General features: G+C 44.0%; 1 protein-coding gene across 4 annotated transcripts in view; it reads left to right on the top strand.

The window, feature by feature from the left end:
• ELF1 (E74 like ETS transcription factor 1) overlaps positions 1–15,716 on the top strand; it is a 209,955-nt gene that overhangs the window by 129,368 nt on the left and 64,871 nt on the right. The window contains exon 1 of one of the 4 annotated variants that reach the window (XM_069758206.1): positions 11,291–11,421. The exons of the other annotated variants lie outside the window; for them this stretch is intronic. The gene's annotated coding sequence lies outside the window, so the exon portion shown is untranslated. Of the gene's footprint in view, positions 1–11,290; positions 11,422–15,716 lie in introns of those variants that run through there. 4 annotated transcript variants of the gene reach the window in all.

Raw genomic sequence — 15,716 nt, 5'->3', positions numbered from 1 at the left:
GTTGTATCTGTGAAAAATACTTTTAGGGTATGTGCACACGTTGCAGATTTGCCTGTGGATTTTTCCGCAGCGGATTTGTGAAAACTGCAGGTAAAAGGCACTGCGTTTTACCTGTGGAATTACCGCGGATGTACTGCGGTTTTTGTGCGGATTCCACTGCGGGTTTACACCTGCGGTTTTCTATTATGGAGCAGGTGTAAAACCGCTGCTGATTCCACACAAAGAATTGACATGCTGCGGAATGTAAACCGCTGCGTTTCGGTGCGTTTTTTTCGGCAGCATGTGCACTGCAGATTGCGTTTCCCATAGGTTTACATTGTACTGTAAATGCATGGGAAACTGCTGCGGACCCGCAGCTGCGGAAACGCTGCGGATCCGCAGCAAAATCCGCAGCGTGTGAGCATAGCCTTAGAGCACATACATGCAACATGGACATGTGATTATTGTACTTGTCTTTTATGTATACCCCTCCACACATGCAAAGCGCTACGGAGTAAATGGTGCTATAATAGTAAAAAATAATAATATTGTGCACCATGCACTTCTTTTTTAAACTTTTTGATATGTATTGAAAATGCACTCAGCATGGTATACACACAGGCCCTTTTATGAAGCTTTCCACAAAATTGTAATAAAAAAAAAGTGCATAGAAAATTTGTTTGCTAGTAGAACTCTGATCAAAGAAAAAAAGCAATAAACTGAATACTGCCTGGAAATAAAAATTCAAAATGTTTATACTATTTCTGTCTATCCCTATGTGCACATATCTATCAAAAATTACTGTAACTGAAGCAACCAGAAATCTGGTTATGAAGGGAACCATTGGCAGCATGGATCAGACACTGGCTCTGTCATATCAGCCACGTGGGATTTTACTCTGAAATAATAGCCATCTAGGGACCTAGTGGTTTGGGTGACTTGTGCAAGAGGCTGGTGCCCTGTGGGTTCAGAGTCCTACTCCATCTGACAGGTCATAGTCACACGAGCCTTATGGTCCCCGTCATCCTCTAAATGTTTCCGAAACGCCATAGTGTTGCAGGATGAAGCATTTCCTGCTGAAATGGTGAAGCTGAATTGTGAGCAGTTGTCAGGCTTCCTTTTAATCTGCCACATATTGTATGTGTGTGTGTATATATATATATATATATATATATATATATATATATATATATATATATATATATATATATATATATATATATATATATATATATATATATATATATATATATATATATATAGAAACACAGCAGCACATGTACATGAATCTAGGCCATGTGAAGACACAGACAAATATTAGATATGAATCATACTACTCAAAAATATTTTTTCATAAACATTTTCTCAAAAATGGGAAACGAAATCCACAGTGCACATGCTGCGGAAAAAAATGCACGTAAACGCAGCGGTTTACATTCCGCAGCAGGTCAATTCTTTGTGCGGATTTACACCTGCTCCAATAGAAAACTGCAGGTGTAAACCCACAGCGGAATCCGCAATAGAAACCGCGATAAATCCGCAGTAAAAACCGCAGCGGTTTTGCACTGCGGATTTATCAAATTTTTCCGCAGCCCTCACAGATACGTGTGTACATACCCTTAAACTAATGCCGGGGTGATGCGGATTGGGCCCCTGGGGCAGCACTAAATCTTGATATTTGGGCTCTGTCCTTATATTATTTTTAGGCTGCCGTCACACTATCAGTATATGGTCAGTATTTTACATCAGTATTTGTAAGCCAAAACCAGGAGTGGGTGATAAATACAGAAGTGGTGCATATGTTTCTATTATACTTTTCCTCTATTTGTTCCACTCCTGGTTTTGGCTTACAAATACTGATGTAAAATACTGACCAAATACTGCTAGTGTGACGGCAGCCTAAAACTTTTTTTTTTAATTCAACTTTTGTCTCAAGTTTAAGCTATTTTCGACCAGCTTTATCTACCAGGACAACACTCATAAAGGGTGTAGCCAAGGCCTACGTGTGCAGTGAGTGCACCGCCCCTCCTCATCACCATTCCACACATCTATTATGTTGATTGACAGTGTTCACTTGCCCAGAGCATTGACACTGTAGGAACATGGATCCCGCTCACACTGTCAATGTAGGTATGCTATTGTTCCTCTCTATGATGGTCAGCTGCCACACGCCACAGTGCAACCCCTAAGGTAGCGAGCTGCCGACAGTGTGCATAGGGAGGTGCGCAGCATGGTGATTGGCGGAAGGAGAGTGTGCACTGAAACGCTCTCATGTTGATTAAGGGTAAGTTCACACAGGGCGTTTTGCTGCTTTTTTTTTTTTTCTGCTGCAAAACCTCATCTTCTTGGCAGGACAGAAGCTGCGTCAAAAACGCAGGTTTAGGTGCATTTTTGATGCATGTTTTTTGTTGCGTATTTGGCCCTTTTTTTTTTTTTCTTTGTCCATGCTAATGTTCTTAGATTTTCAGCAGCAAAAACGCAGCAAATAATGATACCTTTGTTTCAAATAGTATGCAATATATTTTAGTAGCTTAGTTACTCACTAAGCTTTTACATGTCTTAGGGTAAGTTCACACAGGGCGTTTTGCTGCTTCTTTTTTTTTCAACGCCCATTCAAGTCAATGTGTGAAACACGCAGCAAAAACGCTGAAAGAAGTGACATGCTCTATGTCCAAAAAATGCAGCCAAGCACAAAATACTGATCACACAAAAACCGATGTGTGTGCAAGAGATTTCTGAAATCTCGTAGGCTTTGCTGGGATTGTAGAAAGCACCTGAAAAATTGCATAAAAAAGGCGCAAAAAAACACCCTGTGTGACCTTACCCTAAGACATGTAAAAGCTTAGTGAGTAACTAAGCTACTAAAATATATTGCATACTATACTGGAAATTGATTAATGTAAGGACCAAGTCACGATTCAGGGGATAACAAACTGCATTTAATTGCAGATTTAAAATATAACACTTTTTTTCTACGTTTCTTCTATTCTAAGGCTTTATTCTCATCTGCTTCGTCTTAAAAGCACAATAGCTACATCAACAGCAATGCTGGATCTTTCTTGGAATGAACATCAGAGATGCCTGACAGACCCTACAGACTATGCAGTCTGTGGTGCCGATCCTTTTACCAGACATTGATATTTTTTGATGGATCTCAAATTCAGATGTGAACAAAGCCTTAAAGGGAACCTGTCACCCCCCGGCATTTTTATCTAAACGAGCCACCTTGTGCAGCACTAATGCACCATTCTGTTGCGGTGGCTCTTTTATTTGGGGTCCCTTCCAATGGTTAAATATTCGTTTTTATAATTTGCCCACCACACCTGTAGTTTGTCCAGGGACATGTCTATTCCCCCCGGACACACGTGCCTCCCAGCCATCACTCATTTCTGCCGGGCATGAGTTTGTTGTTTTTTTTTCCAGGCATGCTCAGTTTGCACTGCCCTTCGAATCACATCACACGATGTCTTTGTACACGTGCCTGCATGTGCCCGCTGCCCGAGATCCTGCCCCGCAGTCTCTTCTGATTTATTCACACTGCAGGGCAGGATCTCAGGCCGTGGGTACAAGCAGGCGCGTGTACAAAGACATCATGCAGGTGTTATTTTTGGGTATGAAAATTTACAGGATGATTCCATAATTTTTTCCTCATGATTAAGTGATTCCATAATTTAGTGATTCCATAATTTTCCATTTACTGACTACCACATTTTTTGTTTTTGACTTCTTTTAGTGTTTCTTAAAGCCAGAAAGTTGCCATTTGAAATGACTGTAGTTTTGTGCCAGGTCTGTGATCTGCTTTTTGTCTACAAAATTAAACAACTGAATGAACATCCTCCAAGGCCGGTGATTCCAAAATTTTTGCCAGGGGTTGTATAAATGGGACATGGGGCGGATTCTGCTGAAATCCGCATGTTTGTATAATTTTAATGTGTATGGAGTCTTCAGATGGGATTGCTTGAAGAGTTGAGATTGTAATGACATTTCCTGTTCTGATAGATCGGAAGGATAACTTTAGGCTCCTAAACTTTCACATGCATTGTTTCTCTCTGCCCCACACAGTCTTGTTGACAATACATTGATCAAATGAGCAAAATGCTTGTTTGTCAGGTGAAAGGATCTTTTAGTTTGCACACAAATCCTCATTCTCGACAGCGCATTGGCATGCTGCTGAGAACTATGACAGTTTATGCGCACTTAATCTTTATTACTGATCATTCGGCTTGCCTTGGGAGTGTGGCTCTGCTGTGTAGTCTACTGAACCACTGCGAACTGGTCTAATGCTGTGCATCGCGCAGTGAGATTGGATCTTAAGGCTTCTTTCACACTTCAGTTGTTTGGCGTCAGTCTGCTCCGACATAGTGACGGATCGACGAATCCGTCACAATTGTTGAGAAAACGGTTCTAACGGATCCGTTTTTTTGACGGATCCGTTACTTGGGGGTTGTCAGGGAAAATTATCTACTTTTTGGAGCATGCGCAATTGGAAAAGCGGATTGGGGCGACGGATCCGCCGAAATGACGGTCGCGACGGATAGGCGCCATTCTATAGAAAGGTGGACGTGACGGATCTGTCGCGAACCGCCATTTCGGCGTAGACAAAAAACATTATAATGTCCGTCAATGTCTAGATGACGTCCGCCAAATCTCGACGGATCCGTCACATGGCGGATGGAACGGACGACCATCCGCCACAATCCGTCACTAATGTATGTCTATGGAAAAATAGCGGATCCGCCCAAAAAACAAAAAAAATGGCGGATCCGCTATTTGAGGAAAATGGCGGTTTTAGACTGACGCCAAAAGACTGAAGTGTGAAAGAGGCCTAAGTTGTCCAACATGCGATTTCTTGTACTTTACATCAAGGGACAGTTGGACTATCTCATCATAGGTTGGCTGTCGGTTTGTCAACTTAATATCCTGCATCATTTTTTTTTGCTTAGAATTCTAGTATTTTCCATTCTTGGAATTATGTAAATATGGAGAGTTCTCCTCTTCCATTGGTACAATCTAGAGCAAAATATTATGACCGACAGATAAACACCTACCTTGGCTTGGTCACTTTGCATGGGTGACAATCCTTTATAGCTGACATTACAGCGGGAAGTCTACCCAATATAATATTGTGAGCCACCTGCATTGGTAATTTGCTAGTGCAGCCCTATATGTCTTTGTAGGGATAGGGCTGTAGGCGTAGGGATAGGGCTGTAGGCGTAGGGATAGGGCTGTAGGCGTAGGGATAGGGCTGTAGGCGTAGGGATAGGGCTGTAGGCGTAGGGATAGGGCTGTAGGCGTAGGGATAGGGCTGTAGGCGTAGGGATAGGGCTGTAGGCGTAGGGATAGGGCTGTAGGCGTAGGGATAGGGCTTAGGGATAGGGCTGTAGGCTTAGGGATAGGGCTGTAGGCTTGGGGATAGGGCTAGGCTATAGGCTTGGGGATAGGGCTAGGCTATAGGCTTGGGCATAGGGCTAGGCTATAGGCTTGGGCATAGGGCTAGGCTATAGGCTTGGGGATAGGGCTAGGCTATAGGCTTGGGGATAGGGCTAGGCTATAGGCTTGGGGATAGGGCTAGGCTATAGGCTTGGGGATAGGGCTATAGGCTTGGGGATAGGGCTAGGCTATAGGCTTGGGGATAGGGCTAGGCTATAGGCTTGGGGATAGGGCTAGGCTATAGGCTTGGGGATAGGGCTAGGCTATAGGCTTAGGGATAGGGCTAGGCTTAGGGATAGGGCTAGGCTTCGTGATAGGCTATAGGCTTAGGGTTAGGGCTAGGCTTGGGGATAGGGCTATAGGCTTGGGGATAGGGCTAGGCTATAGGCTTAGGGATAGGGCTAGGCTATAGGCTTAGGGATAGGGCTAGGCTATAGGCTTAGGGATAGGGCTAGGCTATAGGCTTAGGGATAGGGCTAGGCTATAGGCTTAGGGATAGGGCTAGGCTATAGGCTTAGGGATAGGGCTAGGCTATAGGCTTAGGGATAGGGCTAGGCTATAGGCTTAGGGATAGGGCTAGGCTATAGGCTTAGGGATAGGGCTAGGCTTAGGGATAGGGATAGGCTATAGGCTTAGGGCTAGGCTTGGGGATAGGGCTAGGCTTGGGGATAGGGCTAGGCTTGGGGATAGGGCTAGACCTGGACTTTTGCCGTGCATTTAAATTGTACACGAACTGCTTATTTTCCTTCAGGTACCGTCACACTTAGCGACGCTGCAGCGATACCGACAACGATCCGGATCGCTGCAGCGTCGCTATTTGGTCGCTGGAGAGCTGTCACACAGACCGCTCTCCAGCGACCAACGATGCCGGTAACCAGGGTAAACATCGGGTAACTAAGCGCAGGGCCGCGCTTAGTAACCCGATGTTTACCCTGGTTACCATCCTAAAAGTAAAAAAAACAAACACTACATACTTACCTACCGTTGTCTGTCCTCCAGCGCTGTGCTCCGCACTCCTCCTGTACTGTCTGTGTGAGCACAGCGGCCGGAAAGCAGAGCGGTGACGTCACCGCTCTGCTTTCTGGCTGACCGACGCTCACAGCCAGTACAGGAGGAGTGCAGAGCACAGCGCTGGAGGACAGACAGCGTTAGGTAAGCATGTAGTGTTTGTTTTTTTTTTTACTTTTAGGATGGTAACCAGGGTAAACATCGGGTTACTAAGCGCGGCCCTGCGCTTAGTTACCCGATGTTTACCCTGGTTACCAGTGAAGACATCGCTGAATCGGTGTCACACACGCCGATTCAGCGATGTCTGCGGGGAGTCCAGCGACCAAATAAAGTTCTGGACTTTCTTCCCCGACCAGCGACAGCACAGCAGGGGCCTGATCGCTGCTGCCTGTCACACTGGACGATATCGCTAGCGAGGACGCTGCAACGTCACGGATCGCTAGCGATATCGTCTAGTGTGACGGTACCTTAAGTCACTCAGAATCCTACATTCCCATTGACCTCTGGGAAGTGTGACTGTCACATGGGTCTGATGACAGATGAAGATGCGGTGAATTAGTGCATTCTTATAGAATCTGACTGGATGCAATGGACAATCAAGGAAGAAGTTTCACACTGAAATTGTCATTAGTGATTCGATAATAGAATGTTATTGTGTATTTCATATTCAGTTTTCCTGTGTGTCTACTTTGTATCATATTACATAGAAATACACATAGAAACATTACTCTGGTGGGTTCGTATTTCTTGTTTTTTTCTTCATAAGGAAAGAATGGTACATAATATGGAACTAGTAAAAATAAGGAATAGGGAACACATCTGTCCTTGGCATATAGACCGGTACGCTTGGAAAGATCAGGAATATATTCAGAATGAAGTAGTGCACGTGATTTTTGAGCAGTGTGTGGAGTCAGTAACAGCAGAGTGACTATTTAATGAGTTTATTTTTTTTAGTTGATAATTGCATTAGCCCAGATTTACTGACCTTAACTGGCAGATATTTAGCTTAAATGCTAGTTAATGATCCATGGCCCTTTCAGATGTCCCTGCTATCAGGGAGGGGTGTACAGTGGTTGGAGAGGGAATACTTTGATCTGTGGTGTAATTAAGGGGTCTCTTGGAGCTAATCTCATAGACGGCATTGTCTGTCCATAAACCAAAGACCATTGTTCATCCCAAAGTGCTTCTTTTCTGGACACTTATTTTGTTCTTTTTGTTACAGGGAGGTTTAATATTATGTTTTAGTTAGTTTTGCCCTTGGCTTGTCTGTTAAATGATGTGAATTTCATTTTACCCCATTGTTTCCAGCTACTCTACTGGCGCATGTCTGTTGTATGGTTAGGTAACGGTGATGCCAATAGTCCGCCATGTAAACCTTGTGGCCGCTGATTGGCATTAGGGCCACACTTGTACACGTCCTGTGGTATGAACTATATGTGGACAACCAGTTACTGTGAGGAATTACCAGGACTTTTGTTATTTTAGTAGCTGTGTTAATACACTTGTCTCTGAAGGTGCATTCATTGCTATCACAGCAGCGATGAGGGGAGCAGTTGCTTCCTCACTGAGGTTACATCTTCCTATTTTTCTGCACAAACCACCGGTCTGTGTTTCTGCAGCAACTAAGAACACTTTAGAGAAGTAGATGGAGAGCAGCCATGCTATTTCTCATGTTTCACAGAGAAGGCTTTCCTGACCATGGCTGTGATCCAGAGGAGACTGTATACATCACCCCTTATTGTGGCCACTGTGTACCCTCTAATGCAGATCAGGGGTCACTTGGCCTCCGGGTCTCCTACCTATCAAACCTTTATGGCACAGCTTGTGGATACCTTCACCTGGTTTTAGGAATTTGTTTCGGTAAGGCTATCTTTTTTTTTCACAGCATTTTGTAGTGTAATGATTTACATGGGGCAAAATTCTTGGGGATTTTGTAAATTCATTCATTGACATGGGACTACTTGCACTGGGAAAACCTTCTAGAGGATAATTTGCTGATGGCTGAGGGATCCTGTAGCCATGCTCCTCCTCTGCGTGGCTCATTGTCTAAAGGACTGCCAGATAAACCAGAGTACACTAAACTATTCCCAGCTGTTCTCGAGTCCCACTCTTGGAAATACGTCCGGTCCAAATTCAGACCTCCCATGATTGGCAAGTTATTCCTTAGCCAATGAATAGAGCAATTCCGATTTTGAGAAAACACGTATTACCTGGTGGCACCTAAAGTGTCCTTTTGGCCTCTGTTGGGCTGGTAAATGTCAATAAGCTTTATTTTGTTGTAAGGAATAATGCAGCTGATCTTTAAAAGGCAACCAATAAGGACTGATAACACCATGGTCTGAACAAGGCCTTAAACTAGTGTCTCTAAAATGCAATAAACGGCATGTCTACTATATAATTGTCTAAGGGTCACTTCCGTCTGTCCTTCTGTCTGTCTGTCTGTCTGTCACAGATATTCATTGGTCACAGCCTCTGTCTGTCATGTAATCCAAGTCGCTGATTGGTCATGGCAAAACTCCCGTGACCATTGCCACGACCAATCAGCGACGGCCACAGCCCGGTGGCAATATGGCCGCTCTTTCCTCCCCGCAGTCAGTGCCCGCTCCATACTCCCCTCCAGTCTTCCAGTCAGCCCTCACACAGGGTTAATGCCCGCGTTACCGGAGCGCGGCGTAAAGCACTCCATTAACGCTGCTATTAACCCTGTGTGACCAACATTTTACTATTGATGCTGCAAAATCCGCAGAGGAGCTTTCTTCGTGTGCACATACCCTCAAAGTACCACTCTGTTTATTTTTTGTTTGAACACCAGATAGATATCAGTAATGTATGTTCATTCTGTGTAGTAACATATGTACCGATCTGTCTTCTGCTGTTCCCAGTGCAGGGTTTGGCCATCTTCTGCACCATGTGACCGGAGGTGTGACTAACCGGCTCACTTCAGTGACCAGAAGTTACTGCTCAGTATAAGGCTATGTGCACAAGTTCAGGATTTCTTGCAGAAATTTCCTGAGCAAAACCAGACATTTTCTGCAAGAAATCCGCTTGTCGTTTTTGGCGCATTTTTTCTGGAGCTTCCCAATGCATTAAATATCAGGAAAAACGAGAAAAATCTGCAAAATTAATGAACATGCTGCTTTTTGTACCGCGATGCGTTTGTTTCGCGGAAAAAAACGCATTGTATTCAAAAATTGCGGAATGCATTCTAAATGATGGGATGCATAATGTATGCTTTTTTATGCATTTTTATAGCGAAAAAAACGCAACGTGTGCACACAGCCTTAATCTATGAGACTCTGAACAAGGCTCTCATACACTTATATTGAGAGGTAGTGACTTCTGGCAGGCAAAGCTGCGGCCACAAGGTGGTGGAAAGTTACCGGAGCTGCAACTGAGCCGGTAGAAAATGGCAACAAGTAAGCATTTTACTACACACGGGAACATACATTACTTAAAACACGGGTTATACTGAATGTTCGCAAAAGCAATATATGAATCTGCTCCTCCTGCCCTGTAACACGCAGGCGGTAGATTGGCGGCTTTTTCCATGTGATAGTCTAGAAACAAGCTGAAAGTGAACTTGACTGCTGGTACGTGCTGCACAACCCACAGGCAGCGTGGATCAGTCACTGGCTGGATAGTGACTGACGGGTCCCTGCCTTTACACGCATGTAGGCAGACACCCGTCAATGCTGGGAGTAGCCACTGAGGACCCACCTGTCCGACTAGTCTACGGTGCGGCTCGGTCACTGGCACCTTTAGGCTATGTGCCCACGGTGTGTTTTTTAACCCTGCTGTTCTGTTGGTCAAAAATGACCGACTTTGAACTTCAATATTCTTTAAAATATTCAAGATGCGGCTCTGAAACCCGTGGCCGACCGACCCATCCTCATTCAAGTCAATCAACCACAAGTTTCAGAACCGCATCTTGAACACCCCAAAAAATACCAAAGTTCAAAATAGGTCTCCCCAGACCGAACAGAACAGCAGGGTTAAGCGTATTTTCCCCAGCGGAAACGCTTAAAAAAACTTACAAACAGCATCCCATTAATTTCTTATGCGTTCCGCAATTGATGTGCCCGTGCTGCGTTTCTTTCCATGGCGGAAATGCATTGTGGTAAAAAAACGCAGCATGTTCATTATTTTTGCGGAATCGCGGCAATTCTGCACCCATAGACGTATTTAAAAAACGCTTAGAAAACGCGTCTAAATGCGCATGCTTTTTTTTCCTGCCAAGGGTATGCAGAATTGAAGCTGAAAATTCTGCTTCTATTCTGCAACGTGGGCACATAGCCTTAAAGTGCGCTATGTTTTTCTCTGAAACGCCGCAGTGTACCTGGCAGGGAATATACCCACTGTGCCTGATACAAATTCTCCATCAAAGCACATGTAACAGATAGCCGGCGTGTTGTTACAATGCAGCACCCTATGGAAATTCTCTTTAGCGGATGTCTGCAGTTGGCTACTTAGCAGGCATATTTATAATTTAAAAAAAAATAAAAAATTAAAGGTGAAAAATAATCATAATATTTCGCAGTGGCTTCTGGAACAAGTGCAACAACCACAAGTTCCATCTAGTGTGAAGGTATCGCAATGATGACATAATACCACTGTCCATATGTTCTTCAAAAGTAAAATATTAATTCTTGACGCTGCACTTTTTATCATGGAAAATGCCTGCTTTGTTTTGAACTTGCATGCAGAATGGAAATGGTTAACGATGAAGTCAACAGGTATAGGCACATCCAGGTATGTGATATGTTTGTTTTGCAAGGTGCTACAAATGCTCTGTGTGTGCAACCTGACACCAGGTAGGCTGGGCTAGCTCCTAGGAAAGCAGGCAGCAATGTAAGAGAACTGGAATTTCAGGTCCTGCTCGGTAATAGCAGCCGGCCCTCCCAGGGCTGTGACCGGCCATCACTGTCAATTCCAAACTGAAAATAGGAGTAAGGTTCAGAGATGGTTCTCAGTCCAGTGTCTCCTTCAATGCCAATTTTCCACAAGGTAAGGATTCTGCTTCCTTTGCCCAGGGATCCAGGGTTAGTATTATTCATGGTAGGCCTAAAAAGATCCTGCTTATGATGGTACAGCAGAATAAACCTGGATATAGCGCAGCAGATGATGTCGCCGCCGCATTTGTCTTTTTATGCATCGTTGTCCTTACTCTTTCTGCACATCACTAATGGAGATCCCTGCAGGCTGTCAGATAATTGCAGAAGATGGCCTCCTGTATGATGGCCTCCTGGATGATGGTCTTCTGTCCAGATCCTGTAGTGCATTCGGTCTGCTTCATAGGTTTCATTATGAACGTACGCTTGGGAAACTTTGCCCAAGTGTTGTTTGAATACACATGTAATATTTTGCTGATTGAGATCCCTTTTAGTTGTTAGCTTTATAAATAAACCATTGATTAAACGTTTCCGCCATCTCCTCTTATTGTCAGTAGCTTTTTAGCCCCTATATGAGGCGTGAATGTATGAAGATGTATGGCAGCATGACCAGGGTTGTACTTACAGCTCCTAAGAGTAATGTCAGGAGTGACTCAGCGACAGGTTACAGCAGGTTAGGACTGCGCCTGGTCAGCTGCTTCTTTGGTCTTCTGATGTCTTCCTGTTGACTGATTGAACCATGTTTCTCCTTATTTTTAATCTGATCCTCTTTTTTAGTAATCAACACCCTCATCTAGTTTACATTGTTCCTGAGTATGAATGATGGTGGAGGTAAATTATGAGCTGTCCTCCATGGGACGCTGACATGTTGGTTGGTAGACCCTTGTCTCATGTGACCCCACTCTTTGGGCCCAAACTAGACTAATATGCAACTTCACGAATGGTGACGTCTCCGTGTGTTGTCTGCTCAGCATCTGACTGCTTTATAGGTCTTAATGTGTTTCTTCACTGCATTACATATCTTCTTTCTGTAAGTAGTTTGCAGGCACTACAAACTGTAGTTTTCATTATTTGCTTTTGTGCAAGTGCACCCTCTTATCCATAGAGTGGTTTTCAGTGTGCGGCCTATGGGGACACTGTGACACATGCCGCATATGCATAGTTTGCATTGGTAAGAATCAGAAGGGATGCGGGACCTCCTTTACTGGTCTGCATAATGTCATTTTATGTGTACTTGCAAAAAAATTACTGTGAAAACCAGCATTTTGGATGTTAATATATAGGGGAATGCTTAGTACTTAATATTAGTACTTTGGCAGTAGTTTGGGATTTCATCAATTATTGACCCCGTAGTAAAGGTTTTCTGACCAACCATTTTGCAATTGGGCTGGCATAATGTCTTAGGTCTCACACATGCATGTCTCTGATACGTGTGGTGACAGTTTTCACACGTACTGGAGACATGTACACACGTAGACCCATTCAAATGAATGGGTCTGTGCACATGTCAATGTGTTTCCACCGACTGTGTGTCTGTGTGCCCAACACGTAGACATGTTTGTTTTTTACCGTCAGCGGCAAAATGTCCCACACACAGAACATAAATTGACGTCATCTGTGTGACACGCATCGGGGAAGAAGCGCTACAGTAAGCGCTGTTCCCCGGCAGCTGGTGCTGAAGACAGCGCTCGTCATTCTCCCCTGCTCTGCCAGCGATCGGCACGAGCAGAGGAGAATGATGATTTATTTTGGGACTCTTAGGCCGCCGTCACACTTGCGAGTTTTACGGACGTAAGAAAATACGTCCGTAGAACTCGCAAAACTCGCAAAACAAACGGCACAATTATTCTCTATGCCCCTGCTCCTATCTGCCGTATTTTACTGATCAGTATTATACGGCTTTCTACGGCCGTAGAAAATCGCAGCATGCTGCGTTTGTCATCGTATTGCGCAAAAAAATCACAGCATCGCTGCATTAGCAGAACTCCTTGCTGCAAAATATTTTAACCCCTTCAGATGGATTTACATCGTTGGACGTTACACATCTGCGGAAGGTATGTATATTGTTGGTTTATTATTTTTTTTTTGTTACAGATCGAGGGTCTTCAGTGAGTGGATTGAGCGTAGAATAAAATATTACAACAACCTTTGTGATTTTTTTCATTAAAATACTTTTTAATAATGTGTTTGTGTATTTTTTAACCCTTTACTAGTATTGGATTAATAATGGATAGGTGTCATAATTGACGCCTCTCCATTATTAATTTGGCTTAATGTCACCTTACAATAGCAAGGTAGCATTAACCCTTCATTACCCCATATCCCACCGCTACACGGGAATGGGAAGAGAGTGGCCAAGTGCCAGAATAGGCGCATCTTCCAGATGTGTCTTTTCTGGGGTGGCTGGGGGCAGATGTTTTTAGCCGGGGGGGGGGGGGGGGGGGGGGGGGGGGGGGTTCAATAACCATGGACCCTCTCCAGGCTATTAATACCTGCCCTCAGTCACTGGCTTTACTACTCTGGCGGAGAAAATTGTGCGGGAGCCCATGCCAATTTTTTCCGCCATTAAATAAATCTGACAATAAACATTAAATGCACTTTTTTTTTTTTTTTTTTTTAAGCCGGGTCACACGAGCGAATGCTCTCTTGCCCCGATTATGCTAATGACACTCAGATCAAACTTTGCCACAGTTTGATCCAAGTGTCACCTTAGTGTGATCCAATTCTCTCGCATGAACAAAATTTCTCCATATTCTCAATTTACTCTGCTGATACATCGGACTGCACTCAGAAGACGACTGAGTGCAGTCTGTTTTTTTTTTTCCTTCTCGCACCCATATAATTGAATGAGCGAGTGCAATCCGACCATCAGATGCACTCGTACCGTGTTGTGATTGTTTTCTGATGCCAAATCGGCATGACAAAAAAAAACACATATCTGAACTGCCCCATAGAATAACAATGGTGTTATCCAAGTGTTTTGTTTTTTTAAATCAAACTGCCCTTTTCCAATTAATTTGGTGCGAGCGAGCCCTAATAGGATGGGTTATCGGTATTACATGTGTGTATCTCTGCATGGAGGCCTGTGCCCTCACTCTGCTGGTGGACGGAATAGTCGCATGTTGGAGGTTGTTGGTGTCTAGTAGTGGCCTTTCCCCATCTTTGTGGATATAAACATGCATGCTGTCCAATCCGGACACACATTTATCTGGAGAGTAAAAAGCTAAATTCAGCTGACCGCTGTCTCACAAGCACGGCTTGCTTTAGACATTTTTCTGGTTGGAATATGTGATAAACGTATTTTTTTTTTTTTAAGGCCGTGAATGATTCATAAGACCAGTGGCTCTCTATATGCACAGGGATGGCTATTAAATGTGCAAACAAGCACAGGAAAAGAGCCTAAATAATAAAGTATTTAAGCAGATGTTCTCATTGTTACCACTATGGGGAAAGCAAGTGTTAAAAAAATACTAATGGGGGATGGGGAGTCAAATTAACCTTGTACCCTGTCCCAGTTCCTCCACCTTCAGCAGTGATCTGGTTGTAGCCTCTCATCAGTAGGTGAGCCGTCTACAGTGAATACCACCTGCAACATGTCCTAATTAGTGATGAGCGAATATACTCGTTACTCCAGATTTCCCGAGCACGCACCGGTGTCCTCCAAGTATTTTTTAGTGCTCGGAAATTTAGTTTTTCTTTCCGCAGTCGAATGATTTACATCTGTTAGACAGCATAAGTACATGTGGGGATTCCCTAGCAACCAGGCAACCCCCACATGTACTTATGCTGGCTTGCAGACGTAAATCATCCAGCTGTGGCAAGAAAAACTAAGGCTATGTGCACACGTTGCGGATTAGGCTTAGGAATTTCTGGTGCGGATTCTGCCTCTCCTGGCAGAAAACACACCTGCGAATTTTTCGCTTTTTTTTGTGCGTTTTTGCTGCGGTTTTCTTGCGGATTTGCTGCGTTTTTTACCCCTGCGGTTTTCTATAATGGAATGGGTACAAAAATGCTGCAGATTCGCCAAAAAGAAGTGACCTGCTACTTCTTTTAAACCGCAGCGTTTCCGCAGTGGATTTTCCGCAAAGTGTGCACAGCATTTTTTTTCTTCATTGGTTTACATTGTACTGTAAATCAGTTGCGGATCTGCAGCGTTTCTGCACTGCAAAAAACGCTGCGGATCCGCAGAGAATCCGCAACGTGTGCGCATACCCTGAATCTCCGAGCACTAAAAAATACTCAGAGGTCACCCGAGCGTGCTCGAGAAATCTGGAGTAACGAGTATATTCACTAACCCAGTGACTTCGGCGTGCTCGAATAATATGTTGGCGTCCCCATGCCTGCATGTTTCTCAGCTGTTTTAGAGCAGCAACATATATACAGGGATTGCCTAACAAACGGGTAATCCCT

The sequence above is a fragment of the Ranitomeya imitator genome, chromosome 3 (assembly GCF_032444005.1).
Source record: "Ranitomeya imitator isolate aRanImi1 chromosome 3, aRanImi1.pri, whole genome shotgun sequence".
Lineage (NCBI taxonomy): Eukaryota > Metazoa > Chordata > Amphibia > Anura > Dendrobatidae > Ranitomeya > Ranitomeya imitator.
Note: the sequence above shows the minus strand (reverse complement) of the source record. Positions and strands in the feature narration are given on the sequence as shown.